Source organism: Aplysia californica, unplaced genomic scaffold (assembly GCF_000002075.1).
Source record: "Aplysia californica isolate F4 #8 unplaced genomic scaffold, AplCal3.0 scaffold01175, whole genome shotgun sequence".
Classification (NCBI taxonomy): Eukaryota; Metazoa; Mollusca; class Gastropoda; order Aplysiida; family Aplysiidae; genus Aplysia; species Aplysia californica.
Window position 1 is genome coordinate 36,304 of NW_004798445.1, and position 6,278 is coordinate 42,581.

Consider the following 6,278-nt stretch of genomic DNA (forward strand, 5'->3'; position numbering starts at 1 on the left):
GTTACCGAGTATACAGACGCGGTAACCGGGAACAAAGTTACCGAGTATACAGGATGAGGGTAGACTTCAGTTTTTCTAGATCTATGGCCTAGGTCTAGATCTAGATCAAGACAGACATCATATTAGTTTCGAGGCCTAGATCTAAATGAAGATTGCGGATGTCTTTTCGATGAACTATCGCTTTCCCTCCGTTTTAGAGTTGAAGGAATCCATAGACAATTTGAAGAAAAGAACATGTCATAATTTCATCAAGCAGTCACCCTCTCAAGATCTATTTCTCTCTCTCTCTCTCTCTCTTTCTGTATTGCTCGCCTTTTCTTTCTCTTTATCTGTCTAAATTCTTTCTACCCAACCTACTTTCCCTTTCTCTCGTTCCCTCCTCTGTCAACTAGGGAATGGTAATATATGCCAGCACTTCCCCATGTGTTCTCTACCCCCCCCCCTCTCTCTCTCTCTCTCTCTCTCTCCTCACACAGACATTCTCTCTCTCTCTCTCTCTCTCTCTCTCTCTCTCTCTCTCTACGAGTCTGGGAGCTGAAACTTTCCGAAATCACAAAAGACTTCGCATACCGGGTCTGTATAGGCCTACTTGGTGACTTTGTTCCCAGTTACTGGGTCTGTATACACTTCGATAAAAAAATCAACCATCCTTAAATCTCTCTTCCTTTGTTCTGTTTGTTACTTTAAATTGTAACACCTCGAATCTTTGGATGTTGACCTTATTGTGTTGCAAGGGCCGTAAAACTCTTACGCTTTTATATAAAACAAAAAGCGTCATCATTGTGGCGTCGGTGGCCTAGTGGTTAGGCTCTCGGACTCGCAACCGTAAGGTCGTGGGTTCGAATCCCGTCAAGGGCCCGACGTTGTGTCCTTGGGAAAGGCACTTTACACGAATTTTCCTCACTTAACCTTAACCCAGGTGAGAATGGGTACCCGGCTATAGACAGCGAAAGATCTTGTCAGTTTGTTAGTGTTTGAGCGCTTAATCGGCTGCTCGCACTGTATGCTTCCCGGAGAGCTGAAAATGTTTCGGAGTGTACTATGGTCTGCTGGGGTAATAATATAGTGTAAAGCGCATAGAGCCTGCTGTTGAGCGGGGATATGCGCTATACAAATGCTATCTATTATTATTATTATTATTACATTGCTATTGGATGTCTCTTGCAAGTGAAAAACTCTTCATATGATTATAATAGCACCTTCCCAACTGGGAAAAATTTTATCAAGTGTGAAATCTTTCTGAGGGGATGTTGTGCCCTCTTCTCTTAGCTCTGCCTCAAGCTGACAAAACGCCTTTTATTCCCATTTTGGCACCAAAATTTTTTATTTGCTAAATCGAAAGTCTGATCAGTAACCGTACTTGTGAAAATTTCAAAGTGGAATAGTGACTAGTTTTTTAATAAATTCAAATTCAAATTTTGGAATCACTGTATTTTTAGGTTGTGCTGACAAGAAAACTCTTTTTCTCGTAATTGCTGTGAAGAAAAAAACGGCCTTAGTTACGGTAGAGCTGTGATTGGCCCTGACGGGCCGGGTCAGAACCGGAAATCCTGCACCCCTAGAGTGATCTAAATTATGTCAATGGAAGAGAAAAAGAATTCAGTTGAATACTTCTACATTTGTGATTTAGAAAAAAAACAGAGAACCTGTTCTACTACAGTCAACTGTATTTATTTATATAAGACAATATATTATGAGACGCCATATAAAAAAATCCACTTGTCTAAGTTAACCCTTTTCTCTGAGACATTGGGTGGTCATCTTAGACAGTTTCGATCATAATAACATAGTTTTTATCAAAATTAACTTGCTTTACTATATAATTAGTATGTGAACGCTCAAATTTACTGTTCTTATAATTTATAGATTTGTTAGTAGTTTGTACAGAGTATAACCCCCTTATTTATATCGACATCCGATTTATCGACATTTTGACATTTTATCAATACATTTTCAAATTACGAAATTTTTCCATCAATATCTTCACTAAACAATTTCTCAACTTTTTTTCGGCCCACTCTGCATTATCGACATGCTTCCTGGGTACCTGGCGAAGCCCATATATTCTGTATTTGGTCGTGTCAAGTTGTTCATAAATTTGGTAAAGTTCAACTCGTTTGTTTATGCTGTTCATATTGTGGGGATTGAGAGTCAATTTTTTTTAGTTGACAAGATAATCTTTATACAGAAAATTGCTCAGAACAACAACCATAAACAACAACAAGAAATCCAGGCTCGGTTCGTCCATAGAGCTCAGTCGTGCAGAGCCGCCCAAATTCTTTTAATGTTCTATTACGTAAAACACAAACAATAATAAAATAAAAGAAGTCAGAAACAAACACTAGCCAAATATTATATCAAAACAAAGGTCCTCACTGGCGCCGTAACTGTCATTTCCATGTCTATAGCGCAGTAAGACATTTACTTATCCATGCCAAAGTCCACGCGCTTTAGCTAAACAGAAAAAGATATTCAACCGTGTAACCTGACCTATAAATCGCTCTTGGGGATAACCCAAGCGATGACGACACTCGTAGCGAGTTTGGCGGTATATTAATGTTAATAAGCCGGCACATTTCAAATGTGCTCCTACCGAATAATGCCGAAACATACCCCTCAGTTGCCAGTTGGAATTCTAAAAATAAACACTATAGACCCTACGCTATTCTTTGTCAATATTATGTGACGTGAGCCCCGGAGCAATCCAGCGGAGTGCTCAGGTGAATTGTGATTGGTTCATTGTTTGTTTGTCTTGCCACTATTTTAAGTGACTCTGTAACCGTGAACCTGAGGGAGGTGAACGTGATCGTCCTAAGAGTTGTGCCTTTGAATGGGTTTGTAGTGGAGTAGTGAAAGTTAATTACATGTACTTGAGTGTTCAGTTCCAATACATGATGAATGAAATTGATGGTTAGCTAACAAACAAATTTAGTACTAGAAATCAAAGCGACAAGTAAAAAGAAAGAAAATAAAAGCTTGAGGCCCTCCCTCACCAACCCAAAGATCCATAAGTTATACGCCGTCTCATTTACTATGCCCTTGACTATCTTCAGCATGCCATAGCTTAATTATTATTGTGCACGCCCACTTTTTAGCTCCACGAGCCGCCCCTGAAGAAATCATAAGGTGAAAAAAACCCATATGTTTTTTGATCAGATGGGGGGGGGGGAGTAGCAATAATCATTTTGATTTGAAATCAAAGAATGGTGTGGAAGAAAGTATTTGTAAAAAGTGCGTGTGTGCACGTGCGTGAGTGCATGCGTATGTGCGTGCGTGCGAATGTTTCTGTATTGTTTCTTTGTGTGTAAAAAAAAGATATATATTGTGTCCAGAAAGGCAAATGGGAGGGGGGTGGGGGAGGAAGGGATGATATGATTCTGGTGAAAGAAGGAGAGAGGGAGTGAGCTCAGAGGGAGAGAGAAAGAGAGAGATCTAGAGGGAGAGAGAGAGAATGGAGGAAGAAGAGAGGGAGAGAGTTGAGGAAGGGGGAGAGAGATTTTTGGAGATAAGAGTGTGTAAGAAAGAAGAGAGACGAAGAAATTGTGTGATATTGGAAAGGAATAGAGATAGGGAGGAGGGAGGAGAGGGAGAGAGAGAGAGATAGAGAGATCTCTAGATGTACCAAGGCCGGTCCCGACGAATTCAAGCTATCCGTGTTATACTGTATATGACTGTGAGACTGTTTGTGAGAGCATGCAAATGCAATATTATATGTGTATGAATACACGTGTGTGTGTGTGTGTGTGTGTGTGAGAGAGAGAGAGAGAGAGAGAGAGAGAGAGAGAGAGAGAGTGCCAGGATCTAGGCAATAAGGATTTATCTTATCTTATAGTAGAGTGCCCTAAATCTCATCTTTTCTTACCTCGTTTCGTCTCATCTTATTGTACGTTATCTTTCTTTAGCTTGTCTTGTCTTATTAGCCTATCATCTCATCTTATCTTATCAGGGGACGGTTGGCAGGTGCTCTGGTATGGTTTGCATCTCTTTCCCCACTGAGAGAGAGGGAGGGAGAGAGAGAGAGAGAGAGAGAGAGAGAGAGAGAGAGAGAGAGAGAGAGAGATTTGCAATATATGATATTGGTTCCCTCTTTGTTATAAACATTGTAAGGTCTTTTAGAAGGCATTAACTTCCCTCTCACTGATGTGACAAACTTAATTGGCAATTTGTCAAGTGAACTTCTCAATCAACCTAAGAGCAAGAATGCATCTTGAAATATTTGAAGTGGGTGTTGGCGGGTGCTTTGGTATGGTTTGCTCCTTCTCTCTTATCCAACGTCTATCGTCCTGATTTGTCCTCACATTTTTATACGTTTGTTACTTCTCTCATCTCTATTCTTGGGCACTTATATACTCATTGTGTTGCAAGTGATGCAAAACTCTTACTTAGGCAAAAAACTCAATCCCCACAGCAAGGATATATTGTAAACTATATCTATAAAAATCCAACACATCCTTGTCTCTTGTGGTTATTCACTTAATTTAGCCAGACTTCATTCTGTCGTCAGTGAAGGGGATTTTGAACGTAAAAAAAAATACTATATATTAAACTTAACCACTTTGCACAAAAAAAAAAGAGTTAATAAACAGATTCTTTTTATTTCATGGGAAAGTTCAGATCACTCATCTTTTATTCAAATTCTAGGAGTATTAATTTCAGCTTCCCTGTCAATAGTTAATTGTTTCACTGTAGGATCTGTAAAGTTTAAGTCTTTGTCTGCACTGTGAAAAGGATGAGTGGTTTGTGGGTATTTAGTCTTATTTTTTCGACATCTTTGTGATGTCACTTTGGAGTTAATCTGCTCTTTAGTAATAGCTATATATTGCTTTCGTGCTGTGAATTTCATGCCAAGTCCTCAGAGCGTGAAACCTGATCTCTTTCAGTTTATACAAAAAAATTATCATTTTATTTTTTTGTTTGTCAGAGTTCCCCCTCGTGGAATTCTGCTGAAAATAGATCAAGTGTTTCAAGCAAAAATAATAAAATACCAAAACTAATACAAATAAAGCCCATTTTCTTTCTGTAAATTCATCACCAATTGTAAACAAACTTTATAAATTCATGTAAAGAACGTCTGTTCACATGCATAATCTTGGCTGTCTTATCTTTTAAATGAAAAAAAAAGCACAATAGGCCCAGAAACCACTGGGAATGGGCCAGAATTGTTCCTAGTGTCGCTGGGAAAAGGCCGAGAATTAACTATTCCCAGTGATACTGAAAACAGGCCCATTATTGTTCCCGCACTTTGTTTCTTTCTTTGGGTCGTATTTTGATAAATAAAAAGTCATATTTTTTTGTGTGGAATTACGTCTTAGAAGTAGGGCCTACATGTTAGATCCCATTCGAAAGGGATTTTTTTCAGAGAGTTTCAAAGGCTAGATCTATCTGTTTAGGTATCACAAACCATTTTTTTCTGTTAGCAAATACATGGAATTCTCACAACATGGGATAACAGGATTCTACAAAAAGAACGTCACAAATTTTATTACATGTTAAACAGTAGTCCTAAGCTATCTCATGTTGTGATGTCCAGTTGTGGTGAAAAACAAGAATTTGGCTTCAATTTGCGTTTTTGGAATAATTGGCAGACTGCTTCTAAAATTACATGTTTGTGATTAATTTGATTTGTACAGCTTGTTCACTTGTTTTCTTGTAGACTACATGTTTTCTTTGATGTTAGCCTATATTGGGCCAAAAAAAAATTAAAAAATAGGGGATATACAGCACACATTTTAAGCATGAAAAGTTGACCTATTTTCATTGGCACCACACATTAACGCACTTCTACTGGTTGAGTACTTCGAGACTTGCAAGGAGGTGTCTAGAGAGTCTGGGATGAAATCTAGAAGCTTACACTGAAATATATGTGTAAATATGTGGGGGGGGGGGGGGGAGGAGGAGGAGGAGGAGTAGTGTGGTGTCGTTGTCTCAAATGTCTAAAAATGAGCAATTTGTAGGCTTTGTTTCTGCAAGACAATCATGTTTGTGATCCTGTGTATGTATCCAAAGGACTGTTTTTAATATAAGGCCCAAATAGAGACACTTTTATTATTGGATCAAGATTTTAAAATGTTTTTGTTTGGTCGCTGGCCTGCAGATGTACCATATAAAGTTTCGTGGGCATTGGTAAATTTAAAAATAAGCTTAAAAATGTTTACTGCGGACAGACGAAAGTGAACCAGCTATAGCTGACTGCTTTTTTATATCATGACCCCCACACCTTCAGTTATTTTGATTGTTTCTGACACCTAAATGGAGATATAATCAAGGTTTTACACTGT